The sequence below is a fragment of the Eptesicus fuscus genome, chromosome 8 (assembly GCF_027574615.1).
Source record: "Eptesicus fuscus isolate TK198812 chromosome 8, DD_ASM_mEF_20220401, whole genome shotgun sequence".
Lineage (NCBI taxonomy): Eukaryota > Metazoa > Chordata > Mammalia > Chiroptera > Vespertilionidae > Eptesicus > Eptesicus fuscus.
In genome coordinates this window covers 77871379-77884944 of record NC_072480.1, presented here as the reverse complement: position 1 = coordinate 77884944, position 13566 = coordinate 77871379, and the positions used below count along the sequence as shown (strand labels likewise).

The following is a 13566-nucleotide window of genomic DNA, read 5'->3' as shown; positions in this document are numbered from 1 at the left end:
GAATGGACTTAGAAATCCTCTAGTACAATTTTGGTAATTTTGAAGATGTGACTGTCATAACTGAAAGTGTAAGTTAGATAGTGATTCCCTAAATGCATTATCTATTTACTAAGCAGGAGGTACTTCCACACTAGGAAGTGATGCTCCTGGTAGACATTCATCAGGCCTTCTTAACGATGCTAACTCCTATTCTGGGAGTTGAGATTTTTTGGGTGCTGGCCTAAGGTGGGGATGGGGAGGCAGAGACAACAAAGAAAGAGAAAAGGGAGATAAAGAGAATGGATTACTAAGAATGCTGCAGAGCCTTCATCCTTGGAAGTTTTCAAGATTAGATGTTATCTTTAATTCCTTTCCAACTCTATTACTCTACACCAACCAGAGACCACAGGATTAGGAAGAGGCAGTTCAGCCTGGAACAATGAACCACAGGATTGCTCTGTGGGGAGAGGGGGTGGAAATTACTGACCCTTTCTTGAGCAAGTGCAATCAACGGCCTTCATGAATTTATGGAACATGAACAAACTTATTTTGGTCCTCTATCTAAAGTTTCCACTGCAGGTCCTGTCGACTCAGCCCTTCAAAACCATTTTTCGTCTCCAGGCCTCATTCCTGTTATAATCACTCTCTCTCCTACATTTTTGACATTCTGGCATTTAAATACTTGTTGGCTCTAAAGCATTTGTGTTATTTAGATGTTTTCCACACAGCCTTTTGCTCTTCTGGAAGGTATTATATGAATCTATTAAATAAATATATTTTTAAAAGGATAAAGAAATAAAAAGCAAAAATAATTAAAATGAAACAAAGTTAAGAGAGAATGATTTGGCCTGAAAAAAGGAGAAAATTTAGAATGTCATACATGAACAATATCTTTTAACAACTGAAAGACTGCCTCAGGAGGCATAGGTGCTATTTCCATGGAGATGTCCAAATAGAATCTTAATGACTGTATGAGTTATAGTTAAGAAAGTTTTATTTTTTTCCCCATTTTAAATATGCAATTCAATAATTCCACACAAAAAGTTTCTATAAGGAAATACATATTAGCCATTCTACCTAATTTAAAGATATAGCAAACAGTCTTTCATTATAATGAGAAAGGCCACACTCGGGTAAGAAAAACAGTTGTAACTGAATGGGTTGCTGCACACTGAAATGATCTCCCACTGGCAATGTGGAATTACCTGCAGTAGAGATTTTTGAAATAGATATTACCACCTTGTTCGAGTGTTTTAGGTAAAACATTGCTTGGAAGCAAGGAATAAGACTAGTTGAACTTTATACATTTATTCCCACTCTAAGATAGAAATAGCTGCTACACATTTTCCCTTTCTGTATGCACTATAGATAGATACCCCCTTCCCGAGATAGTCTAGGTAATTTTTTCCTTCTCTCATAACCAAAAATAGATGAGTTTTCATGAGCAAATCACTTAACATCACTTCTATCAAATGGCAAAACTAGGATGACTTGTTCCAATTCTGTGCCCTTAAGTGTTGGACTGTTTGGCTACATTCCAAGAGCTATATTAGGAAAATACTTTCCCTTAAGTCACAGTTTAAAATGGAACTATGTATCTAAACAGATATCTTGGTTCTTACATACATATTTGCCAATTGTTCCAATTACACTAAAAGCTCAATGAAATTATGAATGATACTTATAAAAACATTGATTCTTGATAGTCTATTAATAGAACATTAATCTAAACAGAAGAGTTGATAGATGATTATTATCTTAACTATTTTCCATGCTTAATTTATAATCCCATATTTCTTGTTCTCATTGCAGAGGTTGTTAAGCAATAGTTCTTAGGCAGCAAAAAAAGCACCAGAGGGAAAATAATTATTAAATTGATTTAGTCAGATTTTTCCTTTTTTGCAATGTAGGGAAGTCTGTTCAAGTCTTTGAAGAGCTTCATCTGCAAACCTGATTCAATTCCACCAATAACTTGCCAAATTAAGAGTGTGAACAGTCTAAACAAGCCAGTAAGACCACAACATTTTTCATCGGATGGTAAGTCAGGTGAAAATTTAGTTCTTTATATCTCCCACTGAGACTACTGAAATGGAAATCTTTTTACTAAATTAAGAAATCGTAAGTATTTGCTTGTTATCACCTTAAAGGAAACATGGAAATAAGTTTAAAAATACTATAAGAAATATAAGCCAGTTTATAAGATTTCTTTGAAAATGATTTCCTAGCCCAGCTGGCATGGCTCAGTGGTTGAGCGTCAACCTATGAACCAGGAGGTCACAGTTCGACTCCCGGTCAGGGCACATTGCCGGGTTGTGTGCTGGATCCCCAGTTGGAGACATGCAGGAAGTAGCCCATCAATAGTTCTCTCTCTCTCTCTCTCTCTCTCTCTCTCTCTCTCTCTCTCTCTCTCTCCCCTGTCCCTTCCTCTCTGAAATCAATAAAAAAATATTTTTTAAAAAAGAAAATTATTTCCTAATTCTGAGGATATTCCTGGCCTTAATTCTAATGTATGTTTAAGATAAACTTTCTTGGGCAAGACAGTAGCTCCCTTTGCCTGTTTTTCCCTTTAGAAAACTTAAGAGCTAGGGAGGATGCTTTGATGTGAACTAAAGAACTTTCTTATAATAAGTAGAAAGCTGCCAGACACAAGATGCTCTTTAGTAATGTTTGAAATCAATTAAGAGAAAGAAAAAGAAATATGCAATAATATTGTCTTTTGTCATTACCTACTTAATTACCTTTACTGGCGTTCTTGTGTGTGTATATTTAAATTACCGTCTAGTGTCACTTACTTTCAGCCCAATGAACCTCTTTTTTAGTACTTCTTGTGAGACAGATCTGCTAGCAATGGATTCTCTGTTTTTATTTACTTTATAATATTTTTATGTCACCTTCACTTGTGAAATACAGCTTTGCAGGATATGGAATTCTTTCAGCCCTTTGGTTTGTCTTCTCACTGGTTCTGGCCTCTACTCTTTGATGAGAAGTCAGCTGATAAATTTACTAGGGTTACTTCACATGTGTTAAGTCACTTCTCTCTTGCTGCTATCCAGATTTCTGTCATACATAGTCTTTCAATTTTTGACAAAGATATGCCTTGGTGTGGATCTCTTTGTGTTTATCCTACTTGGAGTTTAAGTGTTTGGGATACGTACATGAGTGGTTTTCATCAAATTTGGGAAGTTGTCAGCTACTACTTCTTTGAATATTTTTCTGCCCCTTTCTTCTACTTCTGGTATTCTTATTGGCATACTTAATGGAAGCCTATATTTTTCTGAGGTTCTGTTCATTTTTCTTCATTCTTTATTCTTTTTGTTCTTCAGACTGCATAATCTCTAGCACTCTTATCTTCAAGTTTGCTGATTCTTTTTTCTGACAACTCAAATCTACTATTGAGCTTCTCTAGTGAGTTTTTCATTTTAGTTATTGTACTTTCCAACTCCAAAATTTCCTTTAAAAAAAAAAAGTGTAATTGTGCCCTAGTTGGTTTGGCTCAGTGGATAGAGCATTGGCCTGCAGACTGAAGGGTCCCAGGTTCAATTCCGGCCAAGGGCACATGCCCGGGTTGCGGGCTCGATCCCCAGTGGGGGGGCGTGCAGGAGGCAGCCAATCGATGATTCTCTTTCATCACTGATGTTTCTATCTCTCTCTCCCTCTCCCTTCCTCTCTGAAACCAATAAAAGAAATATATATATATTTTAAAAGTGTAATTGTGGTAACGTACACATAAAATGTACCATCTAACAATTTTTAACTGTACTGTGAAGTGGCATTAAGTACATTCACATTGTGCAAACATCACCACATCTACAGACTCTCATCTTATAAAACAGAAACTCTATACCCATTAAGCAGTAATTTCTCATTCCCCCTCACCTCATCCCCTTACAACCCATTCTACTTTCTATCACTGTGAATATGACCACCCTAAGAATGATGTACTTAAAATCATACAGTATTTGTCTTTTTGTGACTGCCTTATTTCTAGCATAATACCTACAAAATGCATCCATATTATAGCATGAGTGAGAATTTTCTTCCTTTTTTAGGTTGAATAATATTCCACTCTGTGTGTGTAAATATATATATCACATTTTGTTTATCCATTCATTAGTCGATGGATATTTGGGTTGCTTCTACTTTTTGGCTATTGTGAATATGCTATTAAAACGGGTGTACAAATATCTCTTCAAGTCTCTGCTTTTGATTATTTTGGGTATATACCTAGAAGTGGAATTTCTGGGACATATAGTAATTGTTTTTTATTTTTTTAGGAACTGCCATACTGTTTTGCACAGTGATTGCCCAATTTTACACTCCCACCAACAGTGCACAAAGGTTCCAATTTTTCCACATCCTCCCCAGCATGTTATTTTCTGTTTTATTTTGTAATAGTAGCCATCCTAATGGGTATGAGGTAATATCTCATTGTGGTTTCAATTTGCATTTCTCTAATAAAGTGTTGATGGTGAACATCTTTTCATGTGCTTATTGGCCATCTGTATATCTTATTTGGAGAAATGCCTATTCAAGTCTTTGCTTATTTTTTAATCAGGTTGTTTGTTTCCTTGCTATCAAATTATAGTTCTTTATATGTATATTCTGGATACTAACCCCTTAACAGATATATGATTTGCAAATATTTCTTCCCATTATGTAGACATATTTTCATTTCATTTATTTTGTCCTTTGATGTACAGCTTTTAATTTTGATGTTCAATTTATCCATTTGCTTGTGCTTTTGATGTCCCATCTGCATTTGGTCCTTTTTTAAAAAAAAATCATTTCTATTCCTTTAAAGATAGACTCTATTTGATGAGTCACTGATACTACAGCTTCCTTTAGCTCTTTAAGAATAATTTCTTCCAAGTCTTTGAACATATTTGTAATAGTTGCTTTGAAGTCTTTGTCCTCTATGTTCAATATCTGGGTCCCCTCAAAAGTAGTGTCTATTGTCTGTTTTATTACTGCTGTGTATGCATCACATTTTCCAGTTTATGTCTCAAAAATTTGTGTTAAAAACTGTACATTTTAGAAAATATATTGTAGCAACTCTGTACTGATATTCCCCCCCCCCCCCCCAGAGATTTGTTGTTCTTATTTGGTTGTTTATTTGGCTGAACCCAATTTTGTGAAGTCTTTCCCTACAGGGTGCAGCTGTTGATGTCCCTTTTCCCATTTTTTTTCCTTTGTATTTATATTTTAGTCTGGCTTGCTAGGGATCACCCCTGGGACAACAAAAGCCACTTAATGGTCAAAGATTGTACTTAAGCCCCCTTAGCTAGTTCCATTTTCAGCCTTTACCATATGGAGGGCTTAGAGACTACTTTCACAGTTCAGGAATTAAGGGTTGGAGGGAAGGTCTAAGTATAAAGGAGCTATACAAGGGTACTCTTTGTAGAGCTGGAATTATTATGTATCCTGTCTGTTTGGTAGTAATAAAACCCTGAACATATGTATAATAACTCATAGAGCTGTATACCAGAAAAAGTAGACTTTACTGTAACTTTTTTTTAAGTGGTCAGGATTTGCCTTTAAAAATAAAAAAGATACCTTTATATCCATATTGCTTTTATATAGCTGAATCCAATTTGATCACTGAGTTTTTTGGAAGTTCACTACTTAGTATTTAATGGGGAGATAGAAAACAAAATCTTATTATAGTCTTGCCTACTGGGGTCATTTCCTTTCAAAACACAATAAAGATTAAACTTTTTAAAAGAGGTATCATTCTAATACTTAAAAGCATCTTGATGATAGGCTGAAAGCTTGAACTCCTGTGCCAAACAGCCAAATTGTGAATGGAAAAAACAATTCTTGAAGGCAATTAAAAGTGCTATTTTTAAGGATAAGAACATAAAACAGCCTTTTGACTGACACAGAGGAAGTTTTAGTACTTTGGCGGGATAGATCAAATCAGCCACAACATTTCCTTAAGTCCAAGCCTAATCCAGAGCAAGGCCCTAACTCTTCAATTCTATGAAGGCTGGGAGAAGGTGAGAGAGCTGCAGAAGAGTTTAAAACTAGCAGAGGTTGGTCATGGGGTTTAAGGAAACAAGATGTTTCCATAACATGAAAGTGTAAGGTGAAGCAGCAAGTACTAATATAAAAATTGCAGCAAGTTATCCAGAAGATCTAGCTAAGATAACTAATGAAGGTGGATACACTAAACAACAGATTTTCAATGTAGATGAAACAGCCTTCTATTGGAAGAAGCCATGTAGGACTTTCACAGCTAAAGTGGAGAAGTCAATGCCTGGCTTCCATGTTTCAAAGGACTTGCTGACTCTCTTGTTAGGTTCTAGTGCAGCTGGTAACTTTAAGTTGAAGCCAATACTCATTTACCATTCAAAAAATCCAAAGGTGCTTAAAAATTATGCTAAATTTACTGTCTATGCTCTGTAAATGGAACAACAAAGCCTGGACGACAACACATCTCTTTGCAACACGGTTTACTGAACATTTTAAGCCCTCTGTTGAGACCTACGTATTGTTCAGAAAGAAAGATTCCTTTCAAAATGTTATTGCTCACTGACATGGACCAAAGACTTCGGATGGAGATGTACAACAAGATTAATGTTGTTTTCCTGCCTGCTCATACAACATCCATTCTTCAGCCCATGAATCAAGGAATAATTTCAACTTTCAGGTCTTATTAAAGAAATACATTTGGTAAGGTTATAGCTGTCATAGATAGTGATTCCTCGGATGGATCTGCTGAAAATCTTCTGGAAAGGATTCCATTCTAAATGCCGTTAAGAACACCTGTGATTCATTAGAAGAGGTCAAAATATCAATATTAATAGGAGGTTGAGAGAAGTTGGTTCCGACTTTCGTGGATGACTGAGGAGTTCAAGACTTTGGTGAAGGAATTAATTACAGATGTGGTGGGAATAGCAAGAGAACTAGAATTAGAAATGGAGCCTGAAGAGGTAACTGAATTGCTGCAATCTTATGATAAAATTTTTAATGAATGAGGAGTTTCCTCTTATGGTTGAGCAAAGAAAGTGGTTTCTTGAGATGGAATCTACTCCTGGTGCACATGCTGTGAGAACTGTTGAAATGATTACAAAGGATTTAGAATATTGCGTAAACTTAGTTGATAAAGCAGTAGCGGGGTCTGAGAGAATTGACTCCAATTTTGAAAGAAGTATGGATAAAATGCTACCAAATAATTGCATGCTACAGAGAAAGAGTTTATGAAAAGAAAAGTCAATCAATGCAGCAGACTTCACTGTCTCATTTTTAAAAATTGCCACAGTCACCATAAACTTCAGCAACTACCACCTGATCAGTCAGCAGCCATCAATACGGAGGCAAGACTCCCTACCAGCAAAAACATCATGACTCACTAAAGGCTCAGATAATGGTTAGCATTTTTTAGCAATAAAGTATTTTTAATTAAAGCATGTACATTGTTTTTGTAGACATAATGCTATTGCACACTTAATAGACTGCAGTATAGTAATTATAGTGTAAGCATAACTTTTATATGCACTGAGAAACAAAAAAATTCATGTGACTTGCTTTGTTAGGATATTTGCTTTATTAGTGTGGTCTAGAACTGAACCCACAGTATCTCCGAGGTATTCCTGTACCTGATCAAAAGAAGTTTCTTCTGGATCAGTCTTCAAGTCATTTTTGTTCAAGTAAGCATCTGGATTTATTTAATTGTTACTGACAAGTCCCATGGAGCCTGAAGACACTATGACTCAAAGATCGGCGGGGGCGGGGGAGAGGGGGGGTGTGTCCAAACAAAACTAGAGATGGCAAAAATCAGGCCTGACAGAAAGAGGTGTGTGGCTGGATGCTCTACCCTCCAAATCCCTAAGGATACTTAACTATGCACAGTAGGCTGAAGCAGAAAGTGACAGAACATCACTACAATTCTCTCTTCCTGCTCAAGCCACCACTTCAATTTCAAGTCAAGTCTACAGTAATCATTCTTTAAAAAAACACACACACCCAAAAACCTTTTTTAATAATAGATGGTCCCATCTGTAAATTCCCAATCACCTCACTATATTGAGTACATTCATATTCTCTTACTTTTGCTTTTCGTTGTCAAGTAAAGACAAAAACAAAACAAAAAAACAAACAAATTACCAAAAAGGAAGAAAATAAACTCAGTCCAAATCCTAAACTGAGATGGATTTTCCTCTGGCTCTTACAAAAGTCACCCTTTACCCTGACAGACACCAACCAGTCTTCTTACTTTTTCTAACTTCGTCTATAGTCTCAGGAAATATTATCATCTGCTCTATCCCTTTTAAAAAGATGTTCCTTTTTCCTTTGAGCCACTCAACTTGCTTAACAAACATCTTTAATCAAACGTAACCACCCAGTTATTTCATCTTGAGGCGGCATGTGGCATTTCCTACATCTGTGCTCATCCTGTGCAGTAGAGCTTTGTGACTCACCTAAGTTGAAATCACTTGGCAGCGATGACATGCTGATGTGGCTACCATAATTCTCACTGGGAACAATATTTGATCCATTGAATATCTGACTATTTGGGTTAAATAGTTCACCCACATCTCTCCCCCTCCTCCACCCAGAGAAAATGAAGATAAATCCATGTGGTATGTGTCCTTACTTCTACAAGGAGCCAATAGTGGAGAGAGGAATTAAACAATTATTCCTAAGATATGATTGCAGGAGAAAGAGGCAGGATAATAAAGAAAGGAGAGGATGAAAAGACGAGCACTCTTTGTAAGGAAATTTGAAAAACCAGTTTTCTTAGTTCCAAATATTCCAGACAACACTCTTATATGAGTAACAAAGACTCTGAACCAAGGGTTAGGTCAAAGTATGGTAGGTAGTACATGATAGTAGATTCTATTTGGCTTCCTAAAGCTCTTTGGCTTTAAATAAAGTTTAAGGTATCAGTCCTGCTGAATGTGGATTCAATTCAATTTCAATCTAAACCTCTATGGACAGGTAAACCTGGTGACAGGTTCCACTCATTTAGGCCTAGGCTTAGGCATGCAGTTCAGAGAGAGACCCTTTAAATAACCATCAAAAGTACTTATTTTCACGTGTCACCATACTAAATGGGCTGAAAGGGGGGCCTACTGTTTATGCTCAAGATTTTCTTAAATCAATTGCCCCTAATACTAAAACAGTTACTCAAAATAACCTTCAGATTAAAAGCCACAAGGTCATCGTAGCAGCACTGGGCAGAAATAATTGAGGGAACCAGCACTCTGTTAAAGTGGTATCACTTTTCGTAAACAATGATGAGATACACTTTGATACTACAAAAATAAGTGCTTTGGAAACACTAGCTAGGAGACTTTTTCTTTCCATCATCCCTCATCACCATCACTCAAAATATTATCTAAGGTCTATGGCATATGGTTCCACCTTTCTTTATATGTAAGATCTAGAATGATAGTCCCTTAAAAAGTTTAAATGGATAAACTTAACCCCAGAAGTATTATTGTAATGGCTTAAAAATATGCTGCATTCCCCAGCTCCCTTCCTCTGCTCTCCAAACAATACAAAACCTGAGATCCTGGACAATTTGAGATCATATTAGAGTTCACTGAACATCCAGAACAGTAAATAGTGAAAGCAGACCCTTGCTGAATACCTTTCACACTGTAGAATTAACAGGATTAATCATTATCAATTAATGGCTACATGTCAGTTTGTATGGGCCTCTTCCCAGGAGCCTAGATCTCAAGTCTCTCTCTTAAAAATAAGTCAGATTTTTTTCATTACAAAAATAATACGCATACATATAAAAATATGTTAACTACAGAAAAGTAGAAAATAAAGCAAGGAGAAATGCTCCTGGCCTACCTACCATTGCAATATAACCACTGTTTATGTGCACATTTTTGTGTACTAGTTTTATCCATTGGGGTAGGCATTATTCACGTAAACCACTGAGAGGCCACTACCAAAATAAATAAAACACAGAAGTTAAAACAAAAATGAATTACATAGTTCTTTTGTGAAAAGAACATTTTTCATTATTACATTAAGTATTATATGCTCATTGAAGAAAAATATATAAAATAGGTAACTAAAAAGAAAGGGTAGAACATTACACGTCAGCTCATCTACTAGCGATTCCTTTTTCATGTGCATAAGTGACATCATTTAAAAAAAGAATGAAAGCCATTAAAAATGCCTCCCATTAAAAAATGGTTCACACATATTTATTTTGTAACCTGCTAGTTTTACTCAAAATAGATCTAGCATCATCATTTTAAGTGGCTGTGTGGTGTTGCATTATATGGTAACACCATATATTATTTAACTAGTTTCTTACTAGGTTGTTTCTGGGGATATTTATTGAATTATTAGGTCAGTAATTCTTGTGTAGTCAAATTTTCCTTCTTTCTCTTCAAGTTTAATTTTCTTGACTGAACAACTATAATGAGGCAAAATTTATCCTAAACCACTAAAACTACTCTTTTTAAAAATATATATACTTTTATTGATTTCAGAGAGGGAGGGGCAGGGAGAGGAAGAGGGAGAGGGAGACAGAAACATTAAAAATGAGAATCATTGATCAGCTGCTTCCTGCATGCCCCCTACTGGGGATCGAGCCTGCAACCTGGGCATGTACCCTGATCACAATAGAATCATGACCTCCTGGTTCATAGGTCAACACTCAACCAGTGAGCCACGCCGGCTGGGTACCATTTAACCACTCTTATTTTTAAAAAAAAAAAATATGTTTTATTGATTTTTACAGGGAGGAAGGGAGAGGGATAGAGAGCTAGAAACGTCAATGAGAGAGAAACCATCGACCAGCTGCCTCCTGCACACCCCCTACTGGGGATGTGCCCACAACCAAGGTATATGCCCTTGACCGGAATCGAACCTGGGACCTTCCAGTCCGCAGGCCGACGCTCTATCCACTGAGCCAAACCGGTTTCGGCTAACCACTCTTATTTTTAATGACACATATGTGGTCTAGATATAAGATCGATTTTATTTACTTATACTTTTTAAATATATTTTTTATTGATTTCAGAGAGGAAGGGAAAGGAAGAGAGATATAGAAACATCAATGATGAGAGAGAATCATTGATCAGCTGCCTCCTGCACGCCCCCTGCTGGGGATCGAGCCTGCAACCCGGGCATGAGCCTCCAACCTGGGCATGAGCCTCCGACTGGAATTGAACCTGGGACCCTTCAGTCCTCAGGCCGACACTCTATCCACTAAGCCAACCAGGCAGGGCAAGATTGATTTTAGAAACAAAATTATTTTTGCCAGAGCTAAATCCTAAAATAAATGACTTGGTAATTTCTCCTTATATAGAAATAATAATCACCATCGCCTGCCATCATTAAGAACCAAATCAACCAACCACTTGGAATTTTCCTACTGGATATAAAGTGATTGAGAGATTACAGGTTTTCAAGAAAATATTTTACATTCGGAGACTAATTTAGGGTATTAAAATCAGCTACCTCTGCCCTCTGGATTAGTGAGATATATCTTATCAGTGTGCAACCACCACATTCACAGAGCCCCGTATCCTCTGTAAATAGACACAGATGTAGGAAAAAACAGCGCAGGCAGCTTAATGTCTGAGAGGTCAGTTTCTGCAAACATAACAAGGTCCCAAGATTGTATAACAGCGTCGATATACACACTTGCCACCTTTATTCCTCTGTCTCCCATTACAAGGCAAACTAGTTTGAGCCAGAATGTCTTCATTTGTCTTTTCTCACTTCAAGGAATTTTTAATACTCCGCAAATGTGTAATTACAGCTATAAAAGCCGAGGATTCTTCCTATCCTCATTTTTTCAGTGTTAAAACATTAGGGCCCCAGGCCCTGGCCGAGGGAGAGCACGGCTACGCGGGAGACAGCGGTGCGTCAGTGGCGGGATACTTTCTGAGCAGCACTGGCAAAACATGTCCTCAGAGAGCCCTTTCTTCATATGATCACAGAGAGCTTTCATTGTACTAAATGCTATACAGAGTGTAACAACTAGACACACTCTCAGCACTTTGTGTTTTCAACCCAAGACAATTCTGTCAAGCGAAAGCATAAAGGAAAAAGTACACAAAGGGCAAAGACGTAACTAAATTAAGATACATTTATATCAGGTGCAAAAAAAAAGTGGCATGGGGTGCAAGGTTGGGATAACTAGAGGGACTCTTAGGAATAACTAGTTTGTCTGGCAAAGGTAAGAACTGCCAACTGCGTGGCTCTCGATAATTAATTACATGGGAGAGGACATTCAACTGAATAACCACTTATTTGTATGAAGTCCCTAATAATGTGTGCCACTGGCTGTTTCCCACAGATACAAAATGTAAAGATAAAATAGTTCCCTATCCTCCACCTCTAACGTGCCATCCTGTATTTGCATCCTCTTGGGATCCCCCCACTTCGCCCCTCCTTCCAGGGTGCCCAATGAAATTCACCACCGCAGGGGTGAGGAATGCCATTCCTGCAGCTGGTTAAAACTGCTCACCCACCAACTTCCCCTCCTATGGAAATGACAGAATTGGGAAAACGGGGCGAAGTCAAACTTTCCCTACAGCTTACCTTTCTTCTGAAATGGGATTCATGAGGAGACGGACTGATCTAGCCATCGGTCTGCGGGCTAACATCAAGGGGCTCCTTGTTTTGACCTCTGCCCTAGTTTCCCTTCTGATGACTGTGAAAAAGTCACATGGGGAAGAAGGGGTCTATTAAACAACATTGTGATAGGTAGGATACCTGTGGTAACACAACGTTCCTACTATCACATTATCTCATTTGATTCTCATTTGAAATGGGCACTGCCTTAACTACTAAGTTCAGCAAAGTAATTGCAAAATTCTCCTGGTTGATTATTAATCTTCTGCAAGTGCCAGAGGAAATCCAGAGCAAAGTCAGAGCTGGAAGGGACTTTGAGAGGTCACCTATCTCCTGACTTCAGAGAGAATACTGAAAACATTGCCAAGAAATAAAAGCCCATTTTTGGATGATTTCAGGATCCAAATTCTCTATTTTATAATACTCTTTTTCAGATCTCGTCTAGTGATCCTCAGACTTTAATGTGCATCAGAATCATTGGGGGGAGGGGGGTGACTTGTTAAAACAGATTGCTGGGCCCCAATCCCAGTTCCTGAATCAGTAGCTGGTGGGTGGGGCCTAAGAATGTGCATTTTCACAAGTTTCCAGATGGTACTGGCACGGAGGGTACTGGGACCGCATATTAGGACCCCGGTTCTAACCTAACCCTTACTGGACTGAACTCATATTTGCAATGGAAATAGATACCAGTTGGTCATTATTCCTTGGTATTGCGGCATTCATATACTTGAATAACAATTCAAGAGTCCCTAGCCATTTTTTTCCTCCAGGCTAAATAAAAGAAGTTCCCTAACATCTTATTATAGGTATCATTTTTCAACCCTTTAATCATTTTTAAAGGTTCTTTGTTGAGCTCTCTCCAAGTCTCTTCTAGTTGTAGAGACATGAACTAGACCCAGATCCTTAGTCAGAGGCTGGCTAAGGCTGAGGATAAAGGGGAAAATGACTCACAGATTCATACAGTATACTCCTGTTTCTTAATCTCCAATACCCAAGCTTGCCTTATTAGCTCCCTTCTGATTCATGCTCTTC

General features: G+C 37.6%; 1 protein-coding gene across 6 annotated transcripts in view; it reads right to left on the bottom strand.

The window, feature by feature from the left end:
• Positions 1-13566, bottom strand: part of SLC20A2 (solute carrier family 20 member 2) — a 111714-nt gene that overhangs the window by 58021 nt on the left and 40127 nt on the right. The gene's annotated exons all lie outside the window — the stretch shown is intronic.